This window comes from Pteropus medius, unplaced genomic scaffold (assembly GCF_902729225.1).
Source record: "Pteropus medius unplaced genomic scaffold, Ma_sr-lr_union100, whole genome shotgun sequence".
In the NCBI taxonomy this organism is placed as follows: Eukaryota; Metazoa; Chordata; class Mammalia; order Chiroptera; family Pteropodidae; genus Pteropus; species Pteropus medius.
The window spans coordinates 4938216-4954107 of NW_024342647.1; the positions used below are offsets into that span (position 1 = coordinate 4938216).

The window sequence follows — 15892 nt, forward strand, 5'->3', positions numbered from 1 at the left end:
ATGAAAACTTTGCACCCTCTACTCAGAAAAATTTGTACAGGCTAAAATTTTTACAGTAAATATCCTGGAGTTCACAATATGTTCAAGTCCCCCTGGACCAAAGAACAAGACCCTTCCCCACCCCGATTCTATAGAACTAAAATACAGTGCTAGCCAGGTATTTCAGTTGGTAATGGTAACAGTAAGGAAATAGAACCTAATGATATTAACCAAAATACGAAGTCGTAACTAAAATAACAACATCTACAATCAATTCACACCGTGACAATGGTATAACAGATTCTACACTTGTCTCACCCTATAAATTCTCCACATTGAGGTCAGAGAGACCCCTGACAAACCTACGCCAGATACTGTAACTTCCTTGTTTGAAACTTTCTGACAACTCCTGATCTCATCTAGATTGAAATCCAGATTCCATGACCTGGGCTGCCTTCACCTCCAGACACACACGTCTCCCAGTGGCTTGTACGTCTGCTGCTTCAAAATCCTCAACTGAGAGTTCATGAGGGTAGGAACCTGCTCTGTCTTCTCACTGCTGCATCTCTCAACGTGTCAGGTAGACGCCATCTATCTGTTAACTACCTAGAGACACATAGAGAGACTTTTGGAAGCCTTGTTGTTGTCACTGTCTCACTGTGGGGCCTTGGCCAAATCTTTTCCCCTCTTTGGACTTTAGACTTTCCAGTTGTAAAAGGATAGTTTGGGTCCTATCCAACTGCAGGGTCCAATGATCTGAAATCTCTGTGACCAAATTCAAGAGAGCTGGGCCCAAATCCAAGGACAATATAGCTGGATAGAAAAAAGAGGATAACCGGGCTCTAGTCCTTTTCTGTCACTAATCTGAGACGGGACTTGGGATAATTTCCTTGCCCCTTCTGGACATCAGATTCTCCATTTGTGAACTGAGGAGACTAATCCAGATGCACTGTAAATTTACAGCATTTATTCATCCAGAAACCCACCCACAAATATTTGCTGAACCCCTGCAGTGTGTCAGGCACTGGGAAGGTGCACTGAGCATGGCAGACACGATTCCTGCCATCATTCTGCTCTCACATCCTCTGGGAGGTCTCCATGGCGCTGGTGAGGACTGCAGGAGGAGCATGGTGCATCCCACACGGTTACACCTGGTTCTGTGGCAGCTCTCTCCAGGGATGGGGTTGGAGAAGCTAAGAGAAAATGTGGGCGGAAAGGACTTAAAAACCAATAGAATGGTACACTGGCTCAACAGAAAGAAGGGAGACAGAGTGACAGAGAAAAGTGGTAAGAATACATACCTGTAACTGGTCAGCTCTGAGAGACCAGGGCCATATCTAACGGCTAATGCCTTTCATAACATTTGCCTTCACTGCTTGGGCCTTCTTAAGGCCCATGAGGTCTTTTCTCAAAGCACCTTTCCTTCACAGCACTCACTTTCAGTCACCTCGTCTCTCCCTTATTTAGAGCCATCTCCAATTCATTTACCAAAGTTTACCAAGCACCGACCAGCAGAGCCGGTAACGTGTTAAGGGTAGGAATAAAGCAGAGATGAAGACAGAAATGGTCTCTGCTCCTAAGGAGATTGGAGGCAAGTGGGGAGAGACAGACAAGTTTGAAGGCAAACATGACAGAGTGATAAACGCCATGAGGGATATAAGAGGCTGTTGGCCTCGATTCAAATGGCGATGTATCGGATCATCCAATCATTTCCTACTGTGATGCTCCTAAAAGGTACTCTGGGTCAACGTCCTTGGCTGAGACATGAATCAAAAGTGTTTATTTTTCTAAGTTGATCGATGGTTCTACATTTTAAATGACGCACATGATATATCCACATGCAAGACAAGGCAGACATCCCATACACGTACTATGCCACTTATTTCATAAACAACTCCCCAACTCTTCCAAGTGGAAGGAACCTCTTATGCCTCTGAAATCTCAGAGCACTTTCTAGCCCCCATAATAAACACGAGTATTCAACAACACAGTGTTTCTGCCTCTGTGCCTGCCTAGGACTCTGTTAATTGCTTAGTTATAGCAGTTACCATGATGTCATGTATCTGTTTACTACTCTGCTTCCGCCACTAGGACTGGGAGCTCCTTGAGGGATGGAACTGTGCCCTGCTCTTATTCTCAGTCCCCCTATCCTAGCTCAATGTGTAATACACAAAGACATAAAGACTTCTCGATAACTATCTAATTGGATGGATGGATGGAAGGAAGGATGGACGGATGGATGGAAAGAAGGAAGGAAGGAAGGATGGAAGGTAGGAAGGGAGATTTACCTCTCCTAACACACTGCCATTTCCTACTGAACCTCACAGGATGCCCAGGACAAATGCGGGGCACATAAGAAGTGCTTAAGAAAAGCAACTCAACAGCTATAGGATGTTTTCTAATAAGTTCACTACTGTGAACCCACAGATGTAACTGTCATCCCACACTATAAAGGAAAACGACGGGATCCAGTAGAAAGAGCACTGATTTGGGAGTCAAGAGACCTGAATCCCATTTTCAATTTTGCTCCCAACTTGTTGCTTAAGCTTACTCAACTTAGCTAAATTTAACAAGTTAACTTGCCTGGACCTCAGTTTCTCCATCTGTAAGTTGAGCAGATTTGATAAAGCAGACTAACATCGTTCTAGCTTTAGAATTTGGGAAAGGGATGAACAAGATGTTTTATTTGTTTTTAGCAGATCAGACCTAATCAGCCCAGTGGGGCTGTTCTGTACAGGCGTCATCCTGAGAGCTTAATGCTAGCTCTACAGAGGCTTCATCAGCTCCGATGAGAGCACAACACAAATCAGCCTTGTTACTCCACAGTCATTCTTCTACTCGGAACCCCATAGTTCACGCAGCACCATCACCTACGCACATCTCAGATTTGGCTCAGAATGTACCAGGGCCTTCCTCAGAGGGTGATAATGTCTCAGTTGAGCATATCTGGGGGAACATGCCCCAGGCTCTGATTCCCAAAAGAGAAATCTGGAAACGTTTTTGGCAAAGAGTGTCTTTGAAATAAGTGTATATCTCCCTATGGACTACTTAAAGGTGGGAAATGCTCTCGTGGATGTAAATGGTCTTTTTGTTGAAAAGTCACCTGCAAATGAAATAAATTCTGCATATCAGAGATTTCTTAGCCAATCTCTTTTAGATGGTGCATCGGGTTTATCATCATCATCGCCATCATTCATCGTAATCGTACCATCGTGCTCGTTCCTGGATCATGGGTGGGACGCAAATCGCCATATGTATGTAATAATAATAATATATATATATGTCATTTCGGCATATTCACAACAAACAATGACAATGACAAACGAACGACAACAACAACAAACAATAACAACAATATTTTCATTTCATTTCATTTCATTCCATTATCTCACATCTTTCTGCCCTCCGCATCTACATCATCGCAACATCATCGTTCACATCTTTACAAATACCATTTCATTCCTTCATTCATTACATTCATTCATTCACATTCATTTTCATTCATTTCGACTAAATCATTCATTCATTTCCATTCATTCATTCCTTCATTTCGATGACATATGTTTCATTCATTTTCATTAAATAATATCATAATACTCTCTCTTCTCCCCCTCCTCCCCTCCTCCACTCACCCCTCCCTCCTTCCTTCCTTCGCTTCGCTTCCTTCGCTTCCTTCCTTCCTTCCTTCCTTCCTTCCTTCCCTTCTTCCTTCCTTCCATATATTCATCCTCTCATGGAACATTTACTGGACAAATGCTACATTCCAAGCAATGTGCTAGGCCTTACGGATAGAGAAAAATTAAAATATCCTGGATTTGAACCCCAGTTCCACCACCTTTTAGCTGTGGGGCCTTCAATGAGTCCTGTAACTTTCTCAATCTAACTGAGAGGGTTCAAAGTATAGCAGTCAGCATAGTGCCAGCACATAGTAAGTGCTCATTATAAGCTAACAGCTTTTATTACTGTTATTACTGCTGAGAATGCATACTCTCCCCAAGGGTATATAAACAGTGAATAGAGGGTTCCAGATCCTGAGGTCACCACAAGGTCTCACAAGATCAAAGGGAACAGACAGAAAGCCCTCCCATCCCCACCCCACAAGAAGGAGAGAAAAGGATGAAAACCCAGGCAACAGATACGACTGCCAGGACACTCGAGGTCCAATAGGAACCCGATAAGGGAGAGAAAGGAAATCTGAGAGGAGAGCAAAGCTTAGGATTATGTGCTGCAGTCTATACACAAAACAAATGCTTTGCTAACAGGTGAGGGGTGAGAGGGGAAGACCGAGGCTAAAATGTGACTTGGATTAAAAAGGCCGAAATGGGAGTTGAGGAGGCATTTAAATACACTGTCCCCTCCCCTCTCTGTTTTGGAAGACCAGATTTCTTTTCCCTTCTGACTTCTTTGCTCAAGGGGAAATGGAATTAACCACTGTGTAATGTTTTTGAGTGTGACGCACGGGGGTAGGTCATGTGCTTTGGTTACGTAATGCAACATGCCTAAGGTTCCTGAGATCTTTCTTCCAGAATCATCAGATATTTAGCTGGTTCTCTTATGCAGTCATGTGTGCATTAAGGAAAAATACATATAAGTCCTCTATGAGCTAGGTGCTCTGCTAGGCAGTGAAGAAGTTAGGATGACCTCAAATATGCACACAATTAAATGTGAGAGAAAGAATTCCAGGTCTTTCGATATACATGTGTAGAGGGTACAGTGGAGATGAATAAGGAAGGTAGGGAACCAGTTATACTTGGAGAGGAGTCAGGGAGGGTTTCCCAGAAGAGGGGAACTTTGAGTAGAACCCTATAGAGGCTTAGGTGTTCTGCAAAACAGGTCTTTGGAATATAGGAGGCACACCAAGTAAAGAAAATGAGGTGGAAAAGCATAAGGTATCCGGGAGTACTGCAGATAATTCCAGCACTATTGAAGGGCCTCTGGCTAAAGTTTGCATTTTAGAAAGATCTGATGACAGTTGAATGTTGAAGGATAGGTTGAAGGGGATACAGGGGTTGAGGCTCAGAGAAGTGGGCATTATAATACTAGGGAAAGAGTAAAAATCAGAAATGCAGAGAGCCTAAGCTAAGAGAAATTGGCTATAAAAATGTCAAGAAGGCAGGATAGATAGGAATGGACGAATGACTGAATACGGTGGATGATCTATCTAGAGTAGGTGACACTAGATGAGGACACAAGGCATTTCAGAGGAAAGAGGGTTCAGCTTTGGACATGTGGAATTTGAAGGGAATCTTATCCAGCTTGGTCACTGATTTGGGTGAGCCACTTTTTGTCACCAACCCTCAGTTCCTCATCTATGAAATGGTCTAGATGAGAGCTTCTGATTCTCACACACCTTGGTTCTTTGGACTTACTTGAATGTTAATTCACAGAACAGAATACAATCTGTATTTCTTATGCTTTCTGTCTGTGTACTTGCACCTATCTCTTAGAGCAAGGCTTACTTGTTCCTGACTGGCTGGTTATCCTATCTTTCTCTATTTTCTCATCAGCCTTTGTAGCTGAAAGATCTCCAATCTCATTGGGAGAAATAACCCCTTCCACACAATCACATTTAGTCATATTCTGCCCAGCCACATTTTGTATTTATAGAGCAACAGAAATTAAAGAAAGATGGATATGGGACATATCCATCTTTCAGGTTTTACGGACACAGGGTTTGTGGCAAATGATACCGGAACACAAATTTTCTTTCTTTTCTTCAAAGAAAAATATAAGTGGCCAAAGTAAATGCTGTAGGTATAAGGGGCAGGAAGAGAGAGAGAAAGGTGAAGATTGAGGGAGCACTATGTATTTCATAGGTAATAGTACTGGGGGTTCCAGGAAGGAAAGCAGACTAACCAATGGCTGCAGACTCCAGCGTTTTACTATTTTAATCATGAAATGATCTGATTAAAATGATGAGCAAGACTAAAAGGCCAGCGACTTACTCTGATGTCTAGGAACTAGCCCGGAATGGCCTTTGCACAGTAAGAAATATGAATTTTGAGTAATCTAACCATTAGCCAACTAAGTGATCACTAGCAAAGTCATTCAGTGTTTTTTTGATATTCATGGCAGCTATTATTAGCAATATTATTAACAAAATGGCTTCCAGCTATTGGGAAGTACCAATATTCCCTAAATAATGTCTTCAGTCAGTCTTTGAAATTCTAACCATTGGTATCTTACTTTTTGAATCAAAGCTTTTTGGGGAAATATTAAAGTATATATGTCTGTGGAGGATTAGCATTCTAAGTTGTTACCAGTCACTGATGCCTTAGCAAGAAGGAACACCATGTCCTTTTTTTTTGAGAATGATGCTGGGAGAGAGGAAGCAGAAAGCGGTAGGCACTTGGCCCCTGAGGGAGACAGGCACAGGCACCACCTAGTGGAGAAAAATGCACCAAAAGAGGAAGAAAACCATAACGAATACTAACTTTGCAATTTTGTCTTAGGACAGTCCTGACTAGGATTATTGATTCCTGGAGATCTCTGCTAGAAGGTTCTCCAAGACAAAGATAAATTCCTCCCTACCCCCATTGTTTAGATGAAGAAAACTGGCCCCAAGACATAAAGCAAATTGCCCAAAGTCAAACAGCAAGCTAATGAATGAATGGTCTAAAACGGACATCTCATAGCTCCTAGTGCACTGCTCTTTCTTCTCCAGTACACAGTGGTCTTCTTTCGACAGCCCTGGGTCTGCTCTTAGAGCTCTTCTCCAGTGACGCTGCTCATCACTGCCCCTCCTGACAACCCCCTTTAGATTTTACTCCTCCGGCAACCCCGCCCCCATATAGCATTCCCTAATATCCCTTCTCCACTTTATCTTTCTTCTTAAACATGCACCTGACATTATATTTGTCGTTCATTTGCTCATTTGTCATATATTTGCTCATTCATTTATCCTCTCTCCTCACCTTTCCCCTCTTATCCTCCTCCAGTATAAAGTCTCAAAGGTAGGGAGGGGCCTTTTCTCCTTGTGTTCACTGCTCTGTGCTCAGGGTCTAAAACTCTACCTGGTACATAGCAGTCACTCGATAAATACCTATTGCATGTGGGTATGGTCAAATTTTACTTTGTCTCTTGTTTTTAACTACATTTCTTAGATTTTCTGTGAAGAGCACTCATTGCTTTTGTAATATGAACAAGAGTGTTTATTGTCTTTCATTTGAATATTTGTTTTATGTTAAGATGACAGCAATAAGTCTTTCCTGAGTGGTAAGGGAGGGAAAGGCAACTCCTGCACGTCTAACAGTGCAACTGAGAGAATGCGAAATAATGTGTGGCAAGGCACACATAATACCAATATGAGTTAACGTTTACTGGGTGCTTACCCATGGTCCAGATTCCATTACTAAGCATTTTCCACATGGAGGCTCAGTTAATCTTCAAAACAACCCTATGAAGTAGGAGCCAGTGCTATCCGCATTTTACGAATGGGAATAGTGAAGCTTGGAGATATTAAGTAACTTGCCCAAGGTCATGCAACTGGCAGGTGGGAGGGTCAGGAAATCAAACGCAGGCAGCCTGACTCTTGAGTCCTTGGTCAACCACTACAAAATACTTCTTCAGTAAACACATGCTCCTTTTCCGGTTCCTGATGGTGTCAAATTTTTTCTGAGATTAGACAACTGCAGGTCATTCTGACAGGGCTCTAGAAGGTTTTAGGAGGCTCCCAAGGCAATTGGAGATGGAGAGAAATAAGGAGCCAGTAACGAAAAAGAGAGGTGTGTGGAAATGTGAGTGTGCTTTGTGTGTGCATGTTTATCGTCACAATATGTTTTGGGTTGTCGCAATGATTAGCAGATTCTAGGGAATTCTTGTGCATAGAATCAAGGACACTACATGTTTCACTCTATGTAGGGCAGTTCTATACAGCAAAGAATATCCTCACTCAAAAGCTTCTTATTGCCCAGCAAGTCTCCACTTGCCCCTTCTATATGCCCCTCCTAAGGCTCTCCTCCTTTTTTTCCTTCCCCCCATCTCTTCCAGGATAATCAGTCACCTGAGTTTGCAGGTGTGCAGGGAGGCGGACAGAGGAAGCTCCTAGTGTTTGAAGCCCAGAGTGTGTTCTTTCAATTAATCTCTGTGTGACCTTGGGAGAGGCCTGAAACCTCTCCAAGTGTCACCTCTGTACTTGGAAAACCAGAAGCTCACCGAACACACAGGAACCTAAGACTTTAACTCTTCCTGTGGCTCTCAAACTCTTTTATAATTTAAAACTTTTAATTATGGAACTCTTCAATTACACACAGAGGGAAAGACAAAAATGTACAGAAGCCCGATATTCCTATTACCCGGTTTCAACAATGTTATCAGGTTGCCAGTCTTCTTTCGTCTACACCCCCAACTCAACATCCTGTTTTGTTTTCTTTTGTTTTTCCGGAGATTTTTAAACAAACAAAACAGACAGAACATCATTTTACCCATAAATACTTCGGTATGCATTTCTAACAGATTGAGATCTTTAAAAATACATACCGTTATCGCTCCTGACAAAATTAACAATAATTCCCTCAATTTAGTCCATGTCCATTCAAATTCTGTAATTAAGGATCTTGAACGTTTTTTCAAATGGAATCTTGTAGACAGACTCACAATGTAATCAGAATAAGGTCAAGAGAAGGTGGGGGGAGGCAGAGACCTCCCCTTCAGCCTCTCCCTAGTGGCTCCATAAAATTGTGGGGGCACAGTTTAAGAGTCCCTATGATATCCTTATCCCTCATTGTGCACCCTGAGAACACTGAGGCCCAGAGAGGGACAGTTAATTAATTTGTCAAAGTCACAGGGTAAATGGTAGTTTTGGAAGATCTGTAAAGTCCCAACATCAAAGGACTCCAGTGAGGTCACAGGTAACAAAAGATTTGCTAACTGAATCACTATTTATCATTTGCAGTGTGAATAACAATAAAGGCACCTATCCAGGAATGACCTTGATTACAAAAATCCCTCACATCTCTCACTTGCTGGCTCCTATTACTACTGTTGACAAGTGGACCGAGTTCTGACCTTGGCCAAGAACTGCTGTGGCCCTTGTCTCACCTGGTTCCTGTGACAACCTGCGAGACAGGGATGTTGAGTGTAACCACACCTGAATCCCTCTCCCCTGAGGCCCCAATGTTTGAGCCAGAGGCCCCAAGACACACAGCTCAGAGGAGGCTGAGCCAGGACTTGAACTCAGAGCTCCTGAGTCCCAGTTTCAGGTCTTAGAAAGAGCTAAAGGGCCGAAATCCACAGTCAGTTCTCAGTTGAGCATTCCTGGTAAGTGCATCAAGGCATGACACGGAGCCCTTAGCACAACAAGAAGAAAGATAAGGGGACACTGAGGGAAAGAAAATTAAATTCCAAGGAAGGGGTAGCAGGTGAGAAGGGAAAAGACATCTAAATTTCTGAGCTCCCAGCTGAGGTAGACAAGGCACAAACTGCCTGTAGAGGGGGTCTCCCTACCTGGGCTCTTTACCCTCCCTCATCTGAGATGTCTGCAGCCAGTGCTGGTTTCAGAGCGATCAAAAGGTGAGGGGGGTTTGAAATATCAGGAACATAACCCCTCCCACAGGACTAGCCCAGGACAAAGGGGAAATGCCTTAGAGCTGAGCTTCCCTTTTTTTAATATCCCTTGTTCTTGCTCAGAGAGGATTCCCTCCCAAGCCCTTGAAGAGATTCATTTAAAATAGGATGCATAGAACCCAATGTGTTAGCCCCCACAGGAATGTCAGCATTTTCAGGGCAGCCCCCAAAAAAGAGGGCATGGCTTCACACACAGGAATAGCTCTGGAAAAATAGAATGTCATGGCCAGGGCGCCTAGGGGTTGGGGGTGAGCTGGAGAAGAGACAATGGGAGAAGGCTCCTTCCTGGTGTTTGGCAACTCAGAACTGGGACAGTTAAATTTCTCTAAAGCCTCAACCACTAACCAGCTCAACAAGCCCGGAATGAAACCTCTCCTTTGGGCCTCAGTTTTCCTACCTGCAAAGTAGGGAGACATCAGACTGGATCAGTGATTTTCTCCACTGATGGTCCTTCCACACACAGTACCTGAGAAAACTTTGAAAACCACCAGGGTCCAGACCAACCTCACACCCGTGACCTCAGAATCCCTGGGATGCAGCCTAAGCATTGAGATGTTTTCAAAGCTGGTGACCCTAAGTGTTGCCAGGGATGGGAACAATTGGGCCCAATGATCTCTCCAGCCCCTTTGATAGGGGGTGGTTTGTGAATATAGTTTAATTCTTGGCTCCTGTGTGACCCTGGTTCTCAGTTTTCCTACTACACATTGAGCTGCTTGACCCAGTCCATGCCCGGGCTGCCCATGCACAACCCACACGTCTGAGTCCCAAGCCTCTAGCTTCACTTTTCCTTCCTCTGTGCAGAGGGGCAAGGGTGATATAGCCTCCGTCACCCCATCTCTCCACGGTGAATGGCTGTTTGGGGGATTATGGAAGTTGGGGTGCATTTGAGGAAGGGGCAAGAGGCATGTGACAGTAGAACTGTGACCTGGCCTCCACTGTGACCATCGTCTGGCTTCTGTTCCTGGGTGTGTATGCTCCCCACTTGAATTTACTGGTTTTCCTATTTATGGGTTCTGTGGTTCTAGACCTCCTCTGGCTCTTACCACCAAGGGGTCATCCAAGTAGGTCACAGAAGAGGAAATCAAAGTACAAGGAAGGGATCTGAGGGGGTCTAACTCTTGCCCAAGATCTGTCAATTAGATGGACTCCCAGAAATTCAAGAGGGGAAGTCTTAACAGGGCATAAACAGGCTCCACTTTCTGAAGGTCAAACTAGCAAATTGGAAAACAGAATGTGATTACTTACTAGACTCAGCTACTGTTGACTGAGTCCCTAATATGAGCTGGAACTGTGCCAGGTACTTTCTGCATATTTATTTTATTGCAATATCCTGATCTCATTATGCCCATTTCACAGATGAGCAAACCAAGGGATAGAAAAATGAAGTGACTCGATTCAAATCAGATAGCAAGTAACTGGCAACAGAAATTCCAAGCCCGGTCTGCCTGACAATCTGGCATTAAAGAAAAACAGAGCTGCTACGTCAAATCCAGGGTTCCACGTGAGATTTACATGTATTATCTGCCCCCTTTAATCTGTAGGTGGATGGTCAGCACACAGAGAGACAGAAAGGGATGAGAACATTGTGCAGCAAGACTAAGGAAGGCAGTAAGTCTTTTTTTTTTTCTCTCTCCAAAAACACTGCTGAAGAGGAAACAAACACTTGAGACTCAAGTTCACATCTGCGCTCTGCTCTCCCAATAGCCTGGGAGACTTTGAAGAAAGTCACTTCAACTCTCTCTGACTCTGTTTCCTCATTTGTAGAGGCGAGGATGCCCACCTCTCAGGGTGGTTGTGAGAGCGACCCGTGCAGGCACAAAGCAAGCACCTAGTATAGTGCCTGGCACCTTGGAGGCATCCTGGAACAGCTGGTTTCCTTCCTGCCTTTAAGTGTCCTCAGTCCATAAAGTCAAGACTGAGATCGTTGGAAAATCATGTCCAATAGCAAGAGTGAAGTTTACTGAGCACTAACTATACACCAAATCCTGTTCTGAGTCCTTTCCGTATATGAGCTCATTGAATGGCTAGGTGCCCATACCATCCTAGCTTTGTAGATGAGGAAACTGAAGCCCAGAGGAGTCAACTAGCTTGCTCAAGGTCACACAGCCAGTTAGAGGCAGAGGTAGATTCCCACTTAGGCAACTTGACTACTAAAGCTGGCTTCCAACCATTGCAATATTTTAGAACCCAGGTATGACTGACTACAAATGTTGGGGGAGGCTGGTGTTAATGTGTGGACTCCTTGAAACTTAGCCTCCCCATTACAGCAATGCTGACATTAGGTAAACGCAGGCCGTCTTTTGGGGCGGGTAGCAGGAAGTGGGGACTATAGAAAGGAGGGGGAAAAAGACTCTTCGGAGCCGTCAGCAAACTCAATAGTCCAACATTTAGAACAAAGGAAGAAAGCATAGCAAGCAGAGCGATTGGATGGGGTTCAGGTAGATCCCTTTCTTCTGCAGGGAGTGCAGATCCCTAAGGGGCGAGGGTGGGAGGAGGGCAGCACTTGTGGGGTCCACAACTCACTTATCTAACAGGTCAGGAGAAACTTTAACAAGATTAACTGCTGCTCAGGGCCTCTGCTCCAGGGAGCAAATTCAGCCTATTGTTTCCTTTTCCTTCTTTCTCTTTCAAACTGGAGGGCCTGGGGGTGGGGTGGGGCACTTGGTGATGAGGGGCAGGGGTCTGGATCCTGCCTGGTATGGCACAAAATCAAAGGGATGTGTCAGAGAGTTTCCCCCACCCCCGGACTTGAAAGAGAGCCCAAATTATGGGCATGAAGGCTGAAGGCTGCACCTGGGTGGTGGGTCTGTGAGGGGTGAGAGGTGATGGTGTTTATTAGAAGCGTTCTCTCAGGGGTGTGGGAGTAAGGACTGGAAGTCAGGATGCTGGGGATCAAATCGTTGTTCCTGCCTTTGAGGATCTGTGTCATCCAGCACATACTCATCCGCTCTCTGTGTTTCTCTCTATTCGGCCAGAGTAACCTCTGAGGTAACCTCTGAGGACACTTATCCCAGTATCTTTAAAGGATTCTTCAATACTAAAGACCATCCATTGTCATCCAGAGAATCCTGCACACAGGCACTTTCTAACTTTAGCTTTGTTTTTGCCTGCACAAGCCTTTCCTTTTATATTTATTAATATATATGTGTGTATATATATAAATGTATGTATGTATGTGTGTATATACATTTTTTCTCTCCTTCCCTTTTGGAAAAATAAAAGGCATGTTTTCTGAGCTTCAGAAGCAAACTGCTTCTTCACTCCTTCCTCCCGCCTCTCCAATCGCCTGTCTGAACTGGTGTCAGTGAAGTTTGAACTGGGGCAGAAATAGCATCCCGGACAGATCTGGGAGCACAGCCCGCCTACCAGGAGCGGCAAGGCCTGCCTCTGCCAGACGACAGACCTGGTTAACAGCACCGTAAAATTAGACCTTTACGAAACCCAATTGAATCCTGCAGCAAAGAGTGATGTAAGGCAGCCTGGCCTGACAGCAAGGCAGCAACCCTCTGCCTGAAATAGCAGCATGGTCCCTGCTGAGAGATGCCTGCTCTCTCAAGATAGGTGACCAGGGATTCCTACGAAAGTGGCAACGCCCAGAGGAAAAGAGCCAGCAGAGGTCAGGCAGCAAACTGGGTACCGGAGGTCACAGGCAGCGGAACGACATGACTTGGCATCAGCACCCCTGCTGCCCGTCTTGCCCCTGCCTCTCCCAGCCCAAACTTACATGAAGGGAGAAGCTGAAAAAGTGCTTCTGCAAAGAACCACTGTTTGTTTGCTTTTTAATTCAAGGAGAAGCAGGTTCTTTTTAGTCCAACAGTCTCTACGGTGTGGAGGATACATAGAATGAGTCTTTTCTGGCTCAGGGCCAGGTGTTTACACACCGCCAAATCTGGCTCAGACTCAACCAGGGGAGGGGGGGAAAAATCCACCAGTATCCTCTGGAGAAAAGCAACTAGCTTTCTGGTGCTACGCGACAGCAGTGCCTTTTTTTTTTTTTTTTTTTCTTTTTGAGAGGAATGTTATTTCCACACATAAAATGGACCAGGCATTTTATACAAGCAATAATAACCTAACGTCCCCCCATCCAATTAAAGTATTTTACTGCACAATCTTTGTGTGAGAGAGTGAATTGAGTGCTCAAGAGAGCGCGTGTGGAGAGAGGCTCCTTGTCTGAATTATAGACATTTCTAAAGCAGGCTCTCGTGGAATCCCAGGTGTTTTTATATATATATATATATAAATATATATATATATATATATACACACACACACACACACATGTATATATATATATACACACATATAGATATACATACACATATATACATATATACATATATGTACACACACATAAATACACGCACATATACATATATATATTTTTAAAAATGCATTTGCTACCTTTTCATTGATGAGACCTATATAATCCTGGGCTCTCCCTTCTGGAGGGAAAGCCTTCCAAATCACTGGTTATGACAGGTAAACACAAGGGGGAAAAAAGATCTACTCGTTTTTTAAAAAATTCATCTCGACGCTACAATCTCTGCTTTTCCTATGTTCCGAAAGAGAAGTAAACACACCACGGTCCTGAATTATCATCATCATTGCTATTATGAATAACCTCTTTCCTCTACCCTACATTATACCCTGCTCTGGGTGACTAGGGCTTGGGGGCTAAAAGTGAATGAGCTCAGTTTCCCTCTCCTTCCTGGGGAGAAAAAAAAGAGAAAGAAAAAAATAGCATGCGATGACGTCATATGTGGGGGAAAGTCATTTTCTTGCTCTCGGTTTGGTAGCGGAAAGCGGGAGCTTTGGGGTCACATTCTTGTTACAGCAGCAGAGTTTAGGTGCCCCGACATGGACTTTATGTAAATAAGACAAAGTCAGCGCAACGTTGGAGAAAGTCCACCCCGAGACAGACAGGAGCAGAAGTGCCCGAAGGGCTCAGAGCTTTCCCTTCTAAGAAAGTGTGTGTGTGTGTAAGGGAGTGGGATCGCAAAATGCCTCCCCACGATCTTGGCCGCAGCGAAGGGGGAACCCCTACTCACTTTAAGATGTCCTAGGACATGTCAAGAGTGTGCAGGAAGGGAATCTCCCGGCCAGAAGAGGCAAAACTTTTCTTCTATCCTCCAGCACCGCCCCACCTCTGCCCCCCAGTTTTATTAAAGGCATTGCCACAAATTAATTTAGACGGGGAAAAATGGATGTTGGACCATTCCTAAGGTTTGCAACCCTCGCAAAGTGTCCGGTTTCACTGAGGGCTTTGCTGTGGAACAGCGAAGGGGAGAGAGAGGGAGGGTGAGGAGGGAGAACTCAAATTCATTACGGACTATAAAAGTCCCAAATGAGAAAAGCGCCCCGTTTCGCAGCGAAGTCGCGGAAGACTGTCCGAGTGTGCATTAGTAAGGTCTTGCCCCAGCCCTGAGTAGCAGGCAACAGTCTTTAAAAGCGATGACATAGGATGGATGGTTGTGTATGTGTGTTGGGCTGGGAGGAAGGGGCTGAATCCCAGAGACAGACATCAAGCAGAGAGCAACTTTGGGGCACCGCAAGGACTTCTAAGTCCAGGCGATCACAACAACCTCCTTGCAGGCTTCAGGGTAATGGGGTCACGTGAAGTGGGGTTACCTCCATTAAAAAATCTAAGAAATAGAAACTCTCTTAGCCTGTTTTCACATACATCCCAATTGGGCCATCCTCCCCTCCATGTCAAACGGGGACAGTACTTCCGACCATCCCGAGCACGGTTTACGTGCTTGAGGCTCCCCGGTACTGACTGCGGGTCTCCCTGACAGGAGCGCTCCCTGGGCTCCTCCTGGAGGGGTTAGGTGGCTACGCCTTCTGAAAGCGCCCATTCTGCAGATAGGGCAAAGCGAGTCTCGAAGCTCGCCCGGGGTGCCTGCTCGCCTCCGGCGGGGCGGCTCCCGCGCAGACACACCCGGCAGCCCCAGACCAGCCCGCCACCCGCGCCCAGGCACCCGTGCGCCCCTGGGGCCGCGGGGACGGTGCAGCGCCCGCTAAGGCACTGTCGCCTACCTGTGATCACCGCCGGAGACCTCTGGCCCCCCTCCGCTCGCAGCCACACTTGCAGCGTGAACGCGTCCCGGGGCAGCTCGAGGTCGGCCCGCAGGCGCAGCTGCTCGCCTCGCCCGCTGAAATAGAGCGCCCGGCTCGGCGGGCTCGGCTCCTCGGCGGCGCCCCTCGCCTCCCGCTGCTGCCGCCGCCGGGGGACGCGCACGGCTTCCCAGGCACCGCCCGGCGGCGGCGGCGGCGGCGGCGGCGGCGAGGCGCGGCGGCCGCGGGCCGCCCGGGTGGCGCAGGTGGCCGGGCCGGCGGCGGGGCGCGGGGG

General features: G+C 45.7%; 1 protein-coding gene across 1 annotated transcript in view; it reads right to left on the reverse strand.

The window, feature by feature from the left end:
• PAPPA (pappalysin 1) overlaps positions 1 to 15886 on the reverse strand; it is a 219355-nt gene extending 203469 nt beyond the window's left edge. The window contains exon 1 of the mRNA XM_039866768.1: positions 15580 to 15886. The gene's annotated coding sequence lies outside the window, so the exon portion shown is untranslated. The remainder of the gene's footprint in view (positions 1 to 15579) is intronic.
• Between the last annotated feature and the right edge of the window lie 6 nt (positions 15887 to 15892).